Raw genomic sequence first — 20,745 nt, 5'->3', positions numbered from 1 at the left:
TTGTAATGTAAGTTATTATTTATTTAAAGCAAACCGAAAATTTCTATATTGAAGGTTTTTTATATGACAGCACGTTCCCAGTTGTTATTTGAAAGTAAGTTTTGAAATTTGTACTGTGTGTTGTTGGGTTCAAATGGCTCTAAGCACTATGGGACGTAACACCTGAGGTCATCAGTCCTCTAGACTTAGAACTACTTAAACCTTACTAACCTAAGGACGTCACACACATTCATTCCCGAGTCAGGATTCGAACCTTCGGCAGTAGCAGCAGCGCAGCTCCGGACTAAAGCCCCTAGAACCGCTCAGACACAACGGCCGGCTGTTATTGTGTGTTCATGTTATCCAGGGGACTTGAATATTGGTGATCCATCAGTTACAATTTGTCGTTAACGTTAAAATTGTTAATCGTTTGTATTATATATGATTATTAAATTTCTGAAGGTAAGACGCAACTCCTGTCTTTTCTGGAGTATATATCTTATCTTGTATTAAATTTTATGACAAGATTTATGTAATTTGGAACGGTAGTTTGTTAATAAATAATGTGTATGAATTGAGCCAGTGTATGGAACATTTAAAATTCCATTAGGCCCAGTGCTTCCCGTGATGTCTGGGGCCCATTTAAGAGGCAATAAATTTTGATAGAAATTTTATTGCTGCGCTCTGTCCAGTAACATTATTTGCATACACGGTGCTCATGTTTATACTTTTATCCGTTGCTATTACCCCTCTATCGAACTCAAACAGGAGAATATGTTGGATATACTTCAAATTCTTCACTTAGCACTCAATTTTCTAGAGTCAACAGCTGCGGTCACTGCTGGCGACAAAATTACAATAGTTTCAATCAAATAGCAACAGTGAACGATAAATACTAAATGAATTGCGATAAATAAACCCATAGCAACCGGTATACCTTTACGAAATTTAATAATTCAAATTCTTATTCTGTCAACTGTAGATCCATCCCACCTAGTACATACTCAGAAGTCCACCCGCGGATGGATCGCGGGCTGAACCGTACGGAGGTGCTAGCATCCCAGTCTCCGGCTACTGGGGGGGTCTCAACCCCGTATCTGCTGTCAGTGAGGGTGGGAGTGCCCGATAAGGGTGTAGGCCCCACGTGGAGCCGCAAGCGGGGCAATTAGCGGCGCGTGTCGCAGATTTATGGGCTGGCCGACCCACATCAGATAGGCCAGCACGCACGCTCGGGCCTCTCTAATGTCTGGTCTCAGACACCCTACACTAGGTGGCACGTTAGTAAAATGAGGAGACAGATTTTGCAGGCCAGGCACGCTGGGACAAATATCCACCAAATTATCGATGTCACGCAGTTCTACAGTTACACACAGAAATAGACAGATGTAAGGATACACCAAAAACACTACACATTAACACGGCTTATACTGTGGAGGGAAACCATTGGCATTCGAAACATCTTCCAGTCGTTGTGGAATGCATAAATGTAGATCCTACATGATATTCAAGGGAATATTATATCATTATTGCTGCAAAATAGCGGGAAGTTCAGGCAACGAAAATATAGGTCAGGAAAGCTGAATGACGTTGAGATTTTGTGATTGACGTGTCCAGGGAAGATGCGAGAAAACATCTTCGCGCTCACTAAACCAGTCTAGCACGATTCAAGCGGTGTGGAAAGGGGCGCCATTTGCATTGTTCTGGTGCTGAAAGGGTTCGCGAGTGCGACATTCTGTTTTACACTGATTTGTCGTCCTCTTATTTCTCGTCACAATTCTTTTCAGCTCTCCGTCACGACCACTCAAACACACACTTCCGTCCGCGTTTGAACCGAGCTCGCTGACGTAGATGTTAACACACCCCCGCACCATCAAACCATGACCTCCATACAGGTCGCTTTCAAGGACATTAAGGGTTGGTGTCTAGTTCCTGGTTAACACCAGAAGAAACTTTGGCGAGAATCACTGTTCAGACCATACCTGGACTCGTCCATGACCATAACCTTGGGCTACTGTTCCAATGACCATGTACTGTGTTCTTCACACCAGGCTTCAAGGCTCTCGTATGACCTGGAGTCAGTGGAATGCATCTTGCAGGTCTCTGGGCGAATAAACCATGTCTGTTCAGTCGTCTGTAGAGTTTGTGTCGGGAGACAACGACTCCAGTGGCTGCGGTAAGGTCCCCAGCAACGCTACCTGCCGTACTCCGTGGCCGTCTGTGGGCACTGATGGTCATCTTGTAGTACTGTACACTTTGGACGTCCCGCACTGTAGTGCCTGGACACGTTTCCTGTCTGCTGCAATCATTGCCGTAATCGTGAGATCACACTTTGTGGCACACGGAGGGCCTGTGATACGACCTGCTGTGTTTGACCAGCCTCTAATCGCCCTAGTATTCTACCCCTCATAACGTCGTCAATAAGTGTTCTTTGAGCCATTTTCAACAGACAGTGACCATTAGCACGTCTGAAAACGTCTGCACCCTTACTCGCTGCACCGTACTCTGACATGCACCAACACACCTTGGCATATGTTGACTGCTGCCAGCGCCACCGTGCGACGACCACAGGTCAAATGCACAACATGGTCATACTCCGAGGTGATTTAAACCCTAAAACCACCCACCACAGCATTTTTTCGCCATGTATGAGCATTACCCTTAATTTATGAGCATGAGTATACATTTTGTGGCGATCACCATTGTTAGACGATTACAGAAAAGCCGATCGTAAATACAGTTACTGTTTCGTTTTCACCTGATCCGCTATCTCCGGATTTCATTCAGGTTGATCTCATTACGTGTCATGTACAATAGACCCCCTCAAGATTGAAGAACATGTCCTGCAAATTAGTCGCGCAGCCTTTGAGAGTGAGAGGTCTGGTACACGGTTTCGACAAAAATAAGGAGACTCATGAAGAAGCGCATCCTTGAATATAAATGTCAATGTTAGCCAGCAGGTCGGGTGTTGTGTTTGACCCACCCCGGCATATCTTTGACAGAGGAACTGTAACAGGTCAGGTGTATCGGGACGTCATTTTGCACCAGTGTGTCCGCCTTTTCAGGGATGCAGTGGGTCCCACCTCCCTCCTGATGGATGATTACGCACGGCCCCAACGTGCTGCCATCGAGGAGGAGTACCTTGAAACAGAAGATAACAGGCGAATGGAGTGGCCTGCCTGTTCTCCAGACCTAAACTCCACCGAACACGTCTGGGATGCTCTCGGTTGACGTATCGCTGCACGACTTCAAACCAATAAGACATTTCAGGAGCTCTGACAGCCACTGGTGCAAGATGGGAGGCTATTCTGCAGTAGCTGCTCGACCATCTAATCCAGAGTATGCCAAGCCGTTGTGTAACCTGTCTATGTGTGCATGGTGATCATATCCCATATTGATGTCAGGGTACATGCGCAGGAAAAAGTGGCGTTTTATAGCACATGTGTTTCGGGACGCTTTTTTCAACTTATCACCAATACTATGGGCTTACAGATCGGTGTCTTGCGTGTTTCCTAAGAGCCTAAGCTATTAGCGCCACTTTTGTGTAGTTCCACGTTGTGTGGCACCACATTCTGCAAATATCCTTAATTTATGAGCACGAGTGTTCTTAATGAAGCTGGGCTGTCCATCCACCTTAATGTAGCTAATTGTGTAGATCGTGCTTATACTACTGCTAAATTCGAAATAAATCAGTATATCTCATCGCACTCTCTTTGACTTGTATGTTCTCAGATTCACTGATAGCAATATCCCAAATCATGGCTGCCTCGATAACATTACAATTCGCTTTCGTTACTATGACCTTATCAGAGACTGATACATATCTTCTAGTCACTTAACCTACGATTTAGTGTTATCATCATAAAAATCCCAGTAGACGCACATTTCAGGTCTTCAAGAGGAAAAGCTTTGCCGTACTGGATCATACTTGTTCGCGGTGCCATTAAGAGATAAACTGACGAAAAAATATCGATGCACCAAGGAGGAACTGTGCGACATAAATGATACTTGTATGCCTGTTTCTACATCTGAAAGATGATGCCTATTCAGATTTGACGTCAGTCATGCAAGAGTGGCGTTGGTACAGCCACTGTGAATATGCAAATAAGATTTGCTTTGAATACACGCTAGTAAACTGAGCAGCAGTGGGCACCATAGTGACGTAACGAATTGTTACAATCGGTTACTTCAAGGACGGTTCGGCACCAGACGCCCTGTAGGACGCATTCCACTGATCCCAAACCATCACAATTTGCTACTCCAGTGGTGTCAAGCCAGAACTCATTGGAGGTCATGGTGGAGGTCTGTTTCGATTTCTGATGTAAGATGGTTCTGCCTCAGTGACTGCGATGTCCTTTGTTGGCTGGAAGGAGGCCACTTTGTGGGACTGATGACCTCATAAGTTAAGTCCCATAGTGACCAGATCCATTTGAAGCCAGTTGTTGAAAATAGAGCGTTACTTATGCGATGTTGGCTTCAGAAACTTTATGCCATATTTATATATTTCATTCGTAAACACATAAATTCTGAACCTCACGAGCAACGTGTGAAGTCACGTTTGTCGCAGTGACATTTCTTCGTAGAATTCTCCTTCTGCAACGAAATGTCGTTAACACTGCTGAAGATTTCACGCGTTGGAAATAATTTCACTGCAAACCAAGCACAATGAATCACTTTACCGAGATCATGCGCTTGCAATTAATTATTACTGATAATATGGTTTCCAACACGAGACGAAATATCGTGAGGCCACGACGCTAGCCACTGTGCCACCACTTCAGTTAAACTGTTTACTCCCTAAAAGACAGATAAAGAATCTGTCGAGTGTTCGTGTTGTTATTTGGATCCCTTTTTCTTTGAGCAAAGTTTCTCGGAAATCGTGTTATGGCACATGCCGTGTTATTCTCCTAGGTTCGGCTTCCAGTTTTATATGTCACATAAAACTCTCATTGTGAAGTCATTACGAAAGAACTGTAGTGCAGCTTGGCACTGTCTGGCGTTATCCGTTGGAGCACCATTTTGCCACCGTAATCAGCGTTATACCTCTGCTTGACAATTTAGTAAGCTACCGGTTAACAATTTCTGCTGCATCACAACAGTCGCAACAGGGAAACTACGTGACGGCTGGGCCATGCCCAGCTAGCAAATACCATCAAATCAGTGAATGCTCTGGAGAGAAGCTATCGCCGTGTGGTCGATAGAAACAACCTCGTGCTACGGCTGTCTGCTGGTGCATAGTCCTTAGTGTCAAAGGACTGTGCGGCATATGGTCTTCTTCGATGGGTAGACAGTCGAACTAACAGCTTCCTAGCCCATGAACTACTTACAACCTGATTTAAAGTATAGCCGTTCGCTCCAACGCACTGCGTCTTCAGGCCACAAAAGACCCATTCGGACCATCCGACCGCCGTGTCATCCTCAACCGAGTATGGGGGTAGGTGACCAGCACACCGCTGTCCCGGTCGTTATGACGGTTTTCTTTGACCCGAGCCGCTACTATTCGGTCGAGTAGCCCCTCAATTGGCAATACGAGGCTCAGTGCACCCCCAAAAATGGTAACAGTGCATCGTGGTCAGGATGGTCACACACGACAGCGCTTAACTTCGGTGATCTGACGGGAACCGGCGTATCCACTGGGGCAAGGCCGGTGCCATCCGTGGTTCGCTCCCTGGGTGTTAATATATCCATCAGCAGTCACAGTACAACAGCACCTGATGCAACTCCACCACTGGCAGGAATTATTACCTCGTAAGATAGCACTGACCTTGGGCTGTGCTAACTACGCCAGTTGCAGGCAAAAATCCGACTACGCGTTGCCACCGAGGACTGTGGATTGGGCGCTCGTCTACCGCGTACTGGATATGGATTTGCATCTCTATTGTATTTATTCTAGGCGCTAGAGTCCGGAACCGAGGGACTGCTACGGTCGCAGGTTCGAATCCTGCAGCGGGCATGGATGTGTGTGATGTCCTTAGGTTAGTTAGGTTTAAGTAGTTCTAAGTTCTAGGGGACTGATGACCTAAGATGTCCCATAGTGCTCAAAGCCATTTGAGCCATTGTATTTACAAAACAAGAAGTCAATCATTAGTCCCTATCTGAGTGAATGTTTGCTTCTGCTTCCACTGGAGAGCTTACACCATAGGGTGAGGGAGTCTTACAGGTTGCACTCTACAAGTCCAATACTAACATCTCATTCTCTAATGATGTCTAATGATGTCGTTACTAGTCAGGACTGTCAATGCCGATGGACAATATATATACCCACAGAATGAGATTTTCACTCTGCAGCGGAGTGTGTGCTGATACGAAACTTCCTGGCAGGTTAAAGCTGTGTGCCGGAGCGACACTCGAACTCGGGAGCTTTGCCTTCCGCAGGCAAGTGCTCTATCAACTGAGCTACCCAAGCACGACTCACGCCCCGTCCTCACAGCTTTACTTCAGCCAGTACCTCGTCTCCTGCCTTCCAAGCTTTATAGGAGCACTCCTGCGAGTTAGGCTCTCGGTCAGGCACAGAGTTTTCATCTGCCAGGAAGTTTTATATACCCACAGTCCCACGGAGGCGTCTATCTCTCATAAGCCACACACATAGCGATGCATAGACACATCACAGTGCCAACATTAGTGCTGCTGGCCGCTTTATATAAAAGTAGGCTCACACGGCTCTGAGCACTACACGACTTAACGTCTGAGGTCATCAGTCGCCTAGAACGTAGAACTAATCAAACCTAACTAACCTAAGGACATCACACACATCCACGCCCGAGGCAGGATTCGAACCTGCGGCCGTAGCGGTCGCTCAGTTCGAGACCGCAGCGCCTAGAACCGCACGGCCACTCCGGCGGCTATAAAAGTACGATTTTCCGCTACTACTCTCCTGAAGTGCACGACTTTTTGTCGGTGACACTTGCATGAAGTTGGTTCATATCCTCTACCTAAATGATTTTGTAAACCAGTGGACACGGTGGCATTTGAGAGAAAGTAGTGATTTTTCAAACCGGGTTATGCCCTAGATGAACGAAACAATGGTGTCTGGGTGGAGATATTTACGTCTTGTTTTCGCAGAGAGAAGTATCACATTAATGTGAGGCGAGCTCCACTGCTTAAGCGCTGAGGTCTGTCTGTGTCGTGCGCTGCGGGCGACGGTTAAGCAGCTTCTCGGTCGCGTCGCGGCGGGGCTTCGCACGATGTCAGCACTTTGCGGCAGCGGCGGTGCGTGTGCGCGTTCAGCGCCACAAACGGAGCAGCTCGCACCACGTTCAAGACCATACAGCAATAATTTGTGATTAAGTGAATAGTAATACGAAGCACTTTATCTACACTACTGGCCATTAAAATTGCTACACCACGAAAATAACGCGCTACAAACGCGAAATTTAACCAACAGAAAGACGATGCTGTGATATGCAAATGATTAGCTTTTCAGAGCATTCACACAAGGTTGGCGCCGGTGGCGACACCTACAACGTGCTGACATGAGGAATGTTTCCAACCGATTTGTCACAAACAGCAGTTGACCGGCGTTGCCTGGTGACACGTTGCTGTGATGCCTCGTGTAAGGAGGAGAAATGCGTACCATCACGTTTCCGACCTTGATAGGGTCGGATTGTAGACTATCGCGATTGCGGTTTATCGTATCGCGACATTGATGCTCGCGTTGGTCGAGATCCAATGACTGTTAGCCGAATATGGAATCGGTTGGTTCAGGAGGGTAATACGGAACGCCGTGCTGGATCCCAACGGCCTCGTATCACTAGCAGTCGAGATGACAGGCATCTTATCCGCATGGCTGTAACGGATCGTGCAACCACGTCTCCATCCCCGACTCAACAGATGGGGACGTTTGCAAGACAACAACCATCTGCACGAACAGTTCGACGACGTTTTCAGCAGAATCGAATATCAGCTTGAAGACCATGGCTGCGGTTATCCTTGACGCTGCATCACAGACAGAAGCGCCTGCAATGGTGTACTCAACGACGAACCTGTGTGCACGAATGGCAAAACGTTGTTTTTCGGAAAAAATCCAGGTTCTGTTTACAGTGTAATGATGGTCGCACTCGTGTTTGGTGACATCGCGGTGAACGCACATTGGAAGCGCGTATTCGTCATCGCCATACTGGCGCATCACCGGGCGTGATGGTATGGGGTGCCATTGGTTACACGTCACGGTCATCTCTTGTTCGCATTGACGGCACTTTGAACAGTGGACGTTACATTTAAGTTGTGTTACGACTCGTGGCTCTACCCTTTATTCGATCCCTGCGAAACCCTACATTTCAGCAGGATAATGCACTCTCGCATGTTGCAGGTCCTGTACTGGCCTTTGTGGTTACATAAAATGTTCGACTGCTGCCCTGGCCAGCACATTCTCCAGGTCACTCACCAATCGTCTGGTCAATGGTGGGTGAGCAACTGGCTCGTCACAATACGCTAGTCTCTACTGTTGATGAACTGTGGTATCGTGTTGAAACTGCTTGGGCAGTTGTACCTGTACACGCCATCCACGCTGTGTTTCACTCAATGCCCAGGCGTATCTAGGCCGTCATTACGCCCAGAGGTGGTTGTTCTGGGTACTGATTTCTCAGGATCTATGCACCCAAATTGCTTGAAAATGTAATCTCATGCCAGTTCTAGTATAATATATTTGTGCATTGTATACCCATTTATCATCTGCATTTCTTCTCGGTGTAGCAATTTTAATGTCCAGTAGCGTATTACGATCTGTGAACTGCTTATATATGAAGGACTTGGAGGCAAAGGCTGTCCACCTCAACACCTTTTTCTCACGTGACTTACTGTAGACAAGCATCAAGGAAGTCAGGTAGCTACAGTGTTTCGTGACTACTGTAAAGCGTTTCACTCGGTATCCCTCCAACATTTACTAATAAAAGTAAGATTACAATGGATACGAAACAAAATGAATTGCTGCATTGAGGACTTATAACTACACAGGACACACGATTCCGTGTTTGTCTGACAGTCATCAACAGAAGCAACTGATGGCATCCATCGACATCTACATATACGAGATTACTCTGCTATTTACAATAAAGAGCCTGGCACAGGGTTCAATGAACCATCTACAAGCTGTCTCTCTACCGCTCCACTCTCGATCGGCACACAGGAAAAACGAGCACCTAAATTTCTATTATTTTATGGTGATGATCATTTCTCTCTATGTAGGTGGGTGACAACAGAATGTTTTCGCAATCGGAGGAGAAAACAGAAATTTCATGAGAAGATCGCGTCGCAACGAAAAACGCCTTTGTTTTAATCATTGTCATTCCAAATCACGTATCATGTCTGTGACACTATCTCCCATATTTCGCGATAATACAAAACGAGCTGCCCTTCTTTGTACTTTTTCGATGTCACCCGTCAGTCCCAAATGATGTGTATCCCACACCGCACAGAAATACTCCAGAATAGAGCGGACAAGCGTGGTGTAAGCAGTCTCTTTAGTAGACCTGTTGCACCTTCTGAGTGTTCTGCCAATAAATCGCAGTCTTTGGTTTTGCTCTACCCACAACATTCCCCAGAAAGCGTGTTGGCTACGTATTTCTTTATGTTGTATTTTAATTACCGGGCAGATACGATAAATAGCCACTACAGACTTTTCACGGATGATATGAATTATCATCCGAAGACAAAAATGTGAAACTATTCAGTCGCACACTGGTGTCCAAAATTTAAGCAACAAACCGAAATTTTGCAAGGTTTCGTTTATTTTGATGCAGAACAGTATAATCAGGTCATAGAAACGTAGAAACAATATAAAGAATACAGAACGGAGACAATTGAAACAAGCATAACGGCAGGCAAAAATGTTGTTCCTTTTTTCCAACTTAAGGGATTTACACACACATTCCGACAACTGGTTAAAGCGCTCAGTATGTGTTGTGATGACTTCTGGCAGCAAGACAAGTCTGACAAATGACTGGGCGTGCTGTGAATGATGCCATAAAACTCATTTTGAGGCAATAATGCCCATTCTTTCTGCAGCTCTGCTCGCAAGGTTTAGTGAGCGGTTGGTGGATCCGGACGTGTTGAAATCAGTGTTTATGGGAGTTCAATCAGGAGAGCCAGCAGGCCTCGCCATGGGTGCAACATCTTCCGTGTACTAGAAAACATCAACGTTTCGAGAGGACAACATAATCCTTGCCCTCAGCGTTAGGGATCGTCCTCGATATCAGTCTTTTTCCGCAATGGTTGAGTCCCAAACTCGTGTTCCATGTTGCCTCCAGATGCATTTCCGTCGAGGAACTGCTGCCCAGGCCATTTCGGGACTCATCTCTGAAAAGAACATTGGATCATTGTTCGACCGTCCAGGTGACATGTTGACGGCTCCACTCTAGACTTTCCCTTCTGTGAAGATGTGTCATAGGTACAAATACATTAGGTCACCGACAATAAAGGACACTCTGCTGAAGCCGTGTGTACACCGTTTGCCTCGATACAACGTATTAATTGGATGCTGTGAGGTCAGATTCCGGTATCTGTGCAGTACTAAGGCACCACCGTAGTGCCCTTAGAGCAAGATAACAGTTCTATCTTTCTGAGATCACACGTGGTCGGCCCTGCCGTGGTCTTGGGGGTCCAGTTTCGGTCTCCATAAACTGTCGCAAGGTGCGGAAAACAAAAGAGTGATTCAGATTAAGCCATCGGGTCACAGCAGTTTGCGACTGCCCAGTTTCCATTCTTCCCTTGCTCCTCCACAGCGGGGAGCCTGGTTGGTGTCTTCTCTGTGCCATATTCCTCCGTCTGTGACTGTTGTCTCAACATGAGATTGATAGCAGCATTCACAGCACGCCCCGTCGTTTGTCAGGCCTGCACTGCTACCACAAGTGGTCACATCCCATACTGAACGCTCTAACCTTATGTCAGAGCGATTGGGGATGTCGGACTACCGGGCAAATACTATCATTTCTAATAAAGAGAATGCCTACACTATGCTTTTCCATCGTCATGTGGAGTATATTTGCGCTGTGGGGGATCCGCGTCGGACAGCACTATCCCGTTTGATAAGTGCCCTGACGCCATCGGTGGCGTGTTTGTCCGATGACCAGCTTGCCATCTTCCGTGCAGGACGCGATCGTACGGACATCTGTTGACAGTTTGTATTATTATACCGGGAATTAGACTCAAGAGTGGAAAATAGTGTTTTGTTGATTTTCGTTTTTGACCCCAGTGTATACTAACTCGATTTTAAAGCCGATGAAGTGTTTGGCAGCTCCATTTAAATGCAGAGACATGTGAAGCTACGTCCTTCACGAATTATTCTGAGGTTACAACAGTAATGAATCGAAATTTCAATAGTCAGCTCATCTGAATACCTATATGTAACAGTTAATGGGGATATGAAATTGAATAATTGTGTGGGCTCAGTGAAACTTAGGCAGGTGGCACATTTCGGTCCATGGGCAGGATTCTGGGAATATGCAGTCAGTCCGCAAAGGAGTCTTGGTAGTAACTACTTCTTGTCCCATCTTAGAATATTGCTGTAGTATGTGGGTCTAGTGCCAAACAGAACTAACAGAGCATATTGGAAGTGTACGGAGGTGGGTGGAATGACGTGTCTATTTTACTCAGGGGACAGCGTCACGAGAATGTTGAAAATCCTGAATTGACAAGCTCTTTAAGACGGTCACAAATCATCCCTCGAAAGCGTAATGATATCTACATCGACATGACTACTCAGTAATTCACAGTCTGGTAGAGGGTTCGTCGAATCATTTTCACGCTGTTTCTCATAGTTTCGTTCTCGGAAAGCGAGCAGGAAAAACGAACACTTCACATTATTCGTACGAGCTCAGATTTCCCTCATTTCATTGCGATGATCATTTTACCGTACATAAGTGGGTCTCAATAAAATGTTTTCGCATTCGGAGGTGAAAGTTGGTGACAGAAATTTCGTGAGAATATCTCACCGCAAAGAGAAACCCGTTTGTTTTATTGATTGTCGAACAGTCACCCCCCCTCACACACACACACACACACACACACACACACACACACACGTAATACTCTGACCCATATTTCGTAATAATACAAACAGAGGTGTCCTTTTCGAACTCTTTCAGTTTGCCTCGTCAGTTCTATGCGATCGGGATCCCCCACAGCGCAGATATACTGCAGATGAGGGCAGAAAAGCTTAGAGTAGGCGTTCTCTTTATTAGACCTGTTGCATCTTCTGAGTGTTCTGCCAATGGAACAGAGTCTTTTGTTAGCTTTCGCCGCAACATCATTTATGTTATCCAGCCAGTTAAGTTATTTGTAGCTGTAATCCCTTTGTGTTAGGTTAAAATCGCCGAATTTAGAGTCGTGTGATTTATTGTGTAACCGAAATTTAGTGGGTTCTCTCTGGCACTTACGTGGATGACTTCACACTTTTCACACCTTACAGGTATCTTGTCCGAATGATTTTACAAATGGTTTTGATCTTCTGATGACTTTACGACACGAATGATGGTAGAATCTAGGAACAATCTAAGATTGATATTCAAGTTGTCTCCTAAATGGTTTGCATAGATAAGGAAAAGCATATAGCCTATAGCACTTCCTTGGGGAACGCCAGACTTAAGTTCTGTTCCACTCGCTGTCTTTTCCTCACTTACCTCGAAATGCGACCTTTCTGACAGGAAATCACAGATGCAGCCACACAGCTGAGACGGTATGGCGTTGACAAGCCATACAACAACAATTTCAGATTGCCTGTCGATGGAATTGGTTATTTCGTGTGAGCAAGGAAGTAGTCGTGTTTCAAAAGAACGATGTTTGTTGAATCCGTGATGATTATGTGTGATTAGATCGTTTTCTTCGAGGCAATTCAGAAATTTCGATCCCAGCATACGTTTCGAAATCGTACTGCAAATCGACATCAGTCATATGAGTCTGCAATTCAGCAGATTACTTCTATTTCTTTGTTTGGTTACTGGTGTGACCTATGCGATATTCCAGTATTTTGATAGGGATCTTTCGACGATCGAGCTTTTGCATATTTTGTATAGAGTATTATATAGGCATATCCTGAAAGAAGCTAACTGGTATATAGTATGGATCGGGGGCCTTACCTTTAGTAAGTGATTTAAGCTGCTTAGCTAAGAGGAAGATATCTACGTCTAAGATAATTAAATTGGTAGTAGTTCTTGGTTCGAATTCTGGAATATTTATTTCGACTTCTTTGATGAATGAATTTCCGAACTCTACTTGAGTGACACGGTCATCCACCATTGGTATCGCGCAGTGAAGGTGTTGATTGTTTATTGCCTTTGGTAAAGCTTACATACGACGGGAATCTCTTTCTTCTACTGCACTGAAAAAGACCTTCCGAGAAATTGTGATAGATGTAACACATGTGTAACTTGGTGAAATATTAACAGGTCTCGAAAACTAATGTCCCGGCTTCAGTATCAAAAATGTGTGCTTTCTATGCCAGACAAGTGAACTGGGTATTTTCCCCACGTTTACCTGTGTGCTTCAAGCCCATTTGAAGCCCATCCCTGTGTATTCTGCTCTTGTAGCGATCACACAATTTCCTCGTAAAGATATTCAGACTTTCAAAGCGGGTTTCCGTGTGTCAGTATGAAGGGAGGTGTGGGGAGGGTTCGTACAGAAGACACCCCCGGTTTCCCTTCTTCTAGGGATTGAAACGATGAAGGGGGGCGGTGGGAGGGGGGTTTACTTTGATGGAAGGACAGTATTAACGTTATTAAAATTTTCATGCGTATGTGAAATGTGTCATATTACCATCGAATACAAGAATTTTGGGATCGTTTGAGTGGTGATAAATCTAATAACGTTTGACCACTAACGCGATAAGAAGGGTTTAATGTTGCACTAAACTCTACCATTATTCGTACCCAATTGTCTTCCTACGTAAATGTAAAAATAGCGTGATGCTACTCCTCGCGCTTCAAGTGTTGATGGTAGTAGCATGGGAAGAGATGACGCAACAAATACCCACAACGTCACCGATGTGATTCTATTTTGTGACTCCACCTCGTTAACTGGCACGTACGCTACGGGTCATTTGTGAACGTCTTAAGTTTTATCTGTATGTTAAGAAGATGGTGTGCATTTCATTTGGAGCGACAATTTTAACCAGATACGGATCACGTCGGTTTTCCTCCCAAGGAACACGACTCATTCCGACCGGTCAACCGTTCGACTTTGAGAAATTTAGTTTCCCGCGGGCGTTCGTTCTCGATTATGATCAATACATCATACGATGTATCTGTTAGGAAGTGTGAAGGGGATTTGCGATCAACGTTTTTCAGAAAAAGGCTGCTGTATGAGGCTTAAGTAATATTGTGTTTTCCCAAGACAAGCTAGTGGATTAAAATGTTAACAGATGACTCATTTGTGTACTGAAAAGCCAGAAATATGTTACGAAATGTGAAACATTTGCAGATGATGACTACCTCTTGCAACGATTGGCAGATGAAGATCGACACTAATAATCTAATGTAAGCCATGTGATATATTTTGGCTAAGGGATAAGATGTCTATTAAAACCTAAGAGGATTCCGCCCGGAATGATTTGAGGTGGAACTGCCAAAGCTGTGGTGAAGGTAGTTAACGTTCTGATTTGATGAAAGATTTCTAAGACGTACTATTCAACGATGAAATGGGACACTAACAGCTTGTTCTTTGGCAATTTCCTGATTATTTTTCGTAAATAGGATACACATCGGAAATAGATTAATGGAGGAGATTGAAAATATTTGAAGAAGAAAAGCACAATTCGTTCTGTGTTTGCCTACAACACCTGAGAGTGGCATTGAAGAGATGAAATTAACTGCACAGGGAGACGTCAGAAGAATGAAGTTGCGCATCGTAGGGAAAATCACTCACAAAACTGTTAGCACCTGTAATCAAATATCTGCACTAAGGAAGCGGTAAGGGAGACCACGGAGAATTTTAGAGAGAAAAAATGTTTCAGTTTGTGGAAGACAAAGTGATGCTGTCGCAAACAGCCAAGGTCTCTTAAGGCAATAGAACAGATTTGAGAGCCACTTTGTGTCTACGCTCGCTTGCTTTCTTTCTTCGGTTGTTGATTGTCCTTGGTGTCGAGGGACTGGCTGAAAAATGGGGAGTGAAAGTGCAACTACTGTATACTGTTAATGATGTAGCCGATAGATGCACAGTTGTGTTTCACAGTCATTTACTTACACTTTTCACAACCCCCCTAATTTACACAGTCATATGGCCAGTGAACTATTCTTTAACTTTCGATAAGCATCATTAATAGGTTGCAGTCACACATCCACGTACTGCTACAATAGTTTACTGCTGAACATTTACGAGCAGTAAATAACATAACCACATAATACACAGTTCTTTCGGCGTAAACAGGTAAGTATGGAGCAGACATTGTCATTGTTTTAACACACAGCCTAATTGTGTTACACTTAGTTCACAGTTATGTTGACGCCTTGTTGACATTCAAACCAACACAGGTTTCTTGTCTGAGACTCGGCCATGGACTGACTGTCGTGACCGAAAACTGGGCCCTTGAATATCCTCACAGTAATAGCTACTGAAACTGTTCCATGTTTAATTTACAGAAATAACAATTAAAACTTAGTACATTTTAAGTTGTAAGACATTTCCAGGGGCAGATGAGGACTCTGACCACAATCTATTGGTTATGATCTGTAGATTAAAACTGAAGAAACTGCAATAAGGTGGGAAATTAAGGAGATGGGACCTGGATAAACTGAAAGAACCAGAGGTTGTACAGAGTTTCAGGGAGAGCATAAGCGAACAATTGAAAGGAATAAGGGAAAGATATACAGTAGAAGAAGAATGGGTAACTTAGAGGGATGAAGTAGTGAAGGCAGCAGAGGATCAAGTAGGTAAAAGGACGAGGGCTAGTAGAAATCCTTGGGTAACAGATAAATATTGAATTTAACTGATGAAAGGAGAAAATATAAAAGTGCAGTAAATGAAGCAGGCAAAAAGGAATACAATCGTCTCAAAAATGAGATCGACAGGAAGTGCAAAATGGCTTAGCAGGGATGTCTAGAGGACAAATGTAAGGATGTAGAGGTTTATCTCAACAGGGGTAAGATAGATACTGCCTACAGAAAAATTAAAGAGACCTTTGGAGATAAGAAAACCACTTGTATGAACATCAAGAGCTCAGATGGAAACCCAGTTCTAAGAAAAGAAGGGAAAGCAGAAAGGTGGAGGCAGTATATAGAGGGTCTATAAAAGGGCGATGTACTTGAGGACAATATTATGCAAATGGAAGAGGATGTATATGAAGATGAAATGGGAGATACTATACTCCGTGAAGAGTTTGACAGAGCTCTGAAAGACCTGAGTCGAAACAAGGCCCTGGAATAGACAACATTCCATTGGAACTACTGACGGCCTTGGGAGAGCTAGTCCTGACAAAAGTCTACCATCTGGTGAGTAAGATGTATGAAACAGGCGAAATACCCTCAGACTTCAAGAAGAATATAATAATTCCAATCCCAAAGAAAGCAGGTGTTGACAGATGTGAAAATTACAGCACTATCAGTTTAATAAGCCACAGCTGCAAAATACTAACACGAATTCTTTACAGACGAATGGAAAAACTAATAGAAGCCGACCTCGGGGAAGGTCAGTTTGGATTCCATAGAAACAATGGAACACGTGAGGCAATACTGACCTTACGACTTATATTAGAAGAAAGATTAAGAAAAGGCAAACCTACGTTTCTAGCATTTGTAGACTTAGAGAAAGCTTTTGACAATGTTGACTGGAATACTCTCTTGCAAATTCTAAAGGTGGCAGGGGTAAAATACAGGGAGCGAAAGGCTATTTACAATTTGTACAGAAACCAGATGGCAGTTGTAAGATTCGAGGAACATGAAACCGAAGCAGTGGTTGGGAAGGGAGTAAGACAGGGTTGTAGCCTCCCCCCATTTTATTCAAACTGTATATTGAGCAAGCAGTAAAGGAAACGAAAGAAAAATTCGGAGTAGGTATTAAAATCCATGGAGAAGAAATAAAAACGTTGAGGTTCGCCGATGACATTGTAATTCTGTCAGAGACAGCAAAGGACTTGGAAGAGCAGTTGAATGGAATGGACAGTGTCTTGAAAGGAGGATATAAGATGAAATTCAACAAAATCAAAACGAAGATAATGGAACGTAGTCGAATTAAATCGGGTAATGCTGAGGGAATTAGATTAGGAATTGAGACACTTAAAGTAGTAAAGGAATTTTGCTATTTGGGGAGCAAAATAACTGATGATGGTCGAAGTAGAGAGGATATAAAATGTAGACTGGCAATGGCAAGGAAAGCGTTTCTGAAGAAGAGAAATTTGTTAAGATCGAGTATAGATTTAAGTGTCAGGAAGTAATTTCTGAAAGAATTAGTATGGAGTGTAGCCATGTATGGAAGTGAAACATGGACGATAAATAGTTTGGACAGGAAGAGAATAGAGGCTTTAGAATTGTGGTCCTACAGAAGAATGCTGAAGATTAGATGGGTAGATCACATAACTAATGAGGAAGTATTGAATAGGTTTGGGGAGAAGAGACGTTTGTGGCACATCTTGACTAGAAGAAGGGATCGGTTGGTAGGACATGTTCTGAGGCATCAAGGGATCACCAATTTTGTACTGGAGGGCAGCGTGGAGGGTAAAAATCGTAAAGGGAGACCAAGAGATGAATACACTAAGAAGATTCAGAAGGATGTAGGTAAAGGGAGACCAAGAGATGAATACACTAAGCAGATTCAGAAGGATGTAGGTTGCAGTAGGTACTGGGAGATGAAGAAGCTTGCACAGGATAGAGTAGCATGGAGAGCTGCATCAAACCAGTCTCAGGTCTTAAGACCACAACAACAACATCAACACTGAATTACCTAAAAACATCGTAAAATTAGTTCTTTTTAACAGTTTCTTCCACTACAAGAGTTAAGCCGAACTATTTATTTAATTCATGAAATTAACAAATATGCGTACGCAAACAGTACTCTGGACAATACTGGTAATTACTTTGGAATGAATTAAGGGCTGGATTTGCTATCATGTTATCGAAGAGAGCCAAATAGGTACCTTAAGATTACTAATAGTTGTTCCTCCAAATGTTTATACTAAGTACAGAATTTATATTTGTTTATACGTCAAGAATAGATTTATGTTACGAAACAATTGCTGATTTCGCCGTATAATGGAAGATACTAACTAGAAATAGTCAAAATAAATTAGAAAATAAATTACATACATAGAAATAAATACAAAATTAGATCTGATGTTAAATTCTTTGAGGCTAATGGGCAACCTTTCTCTTTTATGGAAATGCAGATTATACACGCGCATGTTAATGGTAATTAGTCAAAATGAAGAAAAAAATTTGAAGGAGGCAGATGGCAAAACAAGAGGGGAAGTAAAAAATATCCGAGCCTGGTTTGCCACAAGTTGATAAAAGTTTATAAGATGAACGTCGACAAAAGTGAAACAAGGATAATGGAATGTAGTCTAACAAAAATGTAGGCTAGCAAAATAACAGTGCGAAAAGCAAGGGGAATATAGAATTCAGGCTGCAACTGACAAGAAAAGCGTTTTTGAAGAAGTGAAGGGATGAAGAGATCATACTTTGCAGCCAAAATACGGCGAAATTAGGAAGACATCACAGACAACTAGAACCACCAAACAATCAAACAAAATCAACGCCAGATGTCATCGATTCAGAACTTTAACCAGCGACATTTGAGCAAGTACCTCTCAAGGGTACCTGTGAGGTTCAGTATATATTGCGCAATAACATTGTGTCAGTATGTTACGAGGAAGTGTTAGGCCAAGAACGACACAATATTACTGCGCAATATATAATTGCCTGGGATGTTTCCATTTCAACTCTGCCCTCGTAACGAACATGTAGGCGCTTCGCGATTGAGAATACGCAAGTACTGCAATTGAGTTACTTAGTTTGCAAAACGCATACATAAATTATGCAAAACGGACAAATTAAGTCCGTAAAGCTTCGAGTAAACATTACAATGTATCAGGGGCTCATTCACTGTAGCATAGATTAGTAAAACACAACAACAACTAATTACCAATTAGACAAGCCACCTGTGTAGTTTATCGTGCACATGTTCTGTATTTCTCTACTGTTACGAGTAAAACCGATACTGAAGGCTTACATGAACGTATGTCCGTGTTGGGAATACTCTTGCAAGAAAAAAGAATTTATGTACACTGGACAGCTGATCCTATCTTATGAGCCTAGTCGGGAAACTGTTACGAGTAAAATAAACATTAATGCTTTTATCATAACAACATGGTCTTCAGTTTACTCTACTTTTGTGGAATATGAGGTACCTGGTGTTTCGAATACAGTCAGGAATTCCATGTCTCAAAGTACCGCTTGGTGCTATAAGGTACATTATCCAGCGTACTTTCTGATCAATTGTCGTTTACATTTCAGTTCGATGCGGAAATTCGTTCGGTGAGAATCGTATTTCTCTCGCTCCATAGCAACCACCGATTATTCTGCAGTACTGACCTTACACGGTACAATATATTCTGAAATATATTGAGCCGGTGTCAATACTTTAAATGTTGTGCAGTCGCCTTCAATGTGTTGTGCCAGCCGTCAATACTGCTCTGAAATGAGAAGTATTACTGCGCAGTACTGAGTACTGCGCAGTAAATACGGAGCATGTGCGGCCCAGCAGGTTAACTAGGAAGCCAGCAGTATTCGAAACAGAAATTACACATAACATCCGACGGTATTTGTAAGGTAATTTCACAGTTTATTATTTGAAGTTAAATAGAGATGAACGTTTTTACTGAAGTACCGGCTGGAATATTGTTTTTTTTTTCTGAAAAACAACAGCGATAAAGAATTACCACTACTTGCTCATCCTCTTTTGATAAAAGTTTGTTTACAGTATGTGATGCCTTTGTGCGTTTACCTTTTTTATTTTCCGTTTCGGCGCAGCCTCAGCAACTGAGGGCTTCAGTGAAATGCACGAAGATTTTTTGGTGATATTTCTATCCTGTGCTTACAGAAAGAATTCACTGCATCCATTTATGATTCTTTATGTCTGACATCAGCAACCTGTATCCAGTTCGTTAACCCATATCATGTACAAGCTGTATAGCATTTGGACATGTGGGTAAATTAATGTCCTTTCATAGCACCAGAAATCATAGTGGTTTGATTCTGTTTCGTTTTTGACCACTCAGGTTGAACTTGAACGTCTTTGTAGTACCTGATACCATGTGTGTTGTGAGTAGAGCTTTTTCCTCTAGCAAGTTGATTAACTGAGTAATTCTTAAGGCGTTAAATATAACTACTGATGTGTGTGCAAATTTTCGGCTCTGAAACTTTATCGAGTTTATTGCATTTCTTCAGATTGGTGCTTAATCTGTTAGTAGGCTCACCTAACTCCATCATGTCCTACTCGATGTTCAGGACAAATAGCTATATAGCTATATAGCTATGTTATTATGCATTGGGATTTGTTAAAATTGTCTTTCACCAAATGTATTGGATTAGGATTTCTGACCATGAAAGCTCTACCTAAGTCCATAGTGCATACTTTTATCAATATAGTGAGTAAACTTTCTGTCAAACTAATAATTGTCTTTTGAGATTCGGAGTTATTTTGTCTTTAATATTACAACGAGCCCCACATAACTAGAGTCAAAGACATGGATTCTTAGTAGTAACCCCCCACACATCTTACGGAGCCATGATGATTGTTTTTCGTCTATGTAGTGAGGGTGAAGGATTTCACCAGAAATAAATGTTCGTTTTA

The sequence above is a fragment of the Schistocerca gregaria genome, chromosome 5 (genome assembly GCF_023897955.1).
Source record: "Schistocerca gregaria isolate iqSchGreg1 chromosome 5, iqSchGreg1.2, whole genome shotgun sequence".
Lineage (NCBI taxonomy): Eukaryota > Metazoa > Arthropoda > Insecta > Orthoptera > Acrididae > Schistocerca > Schistocerca gregaria.
This window is presented reverse-complemented; position numbering follows the sequence as displayed.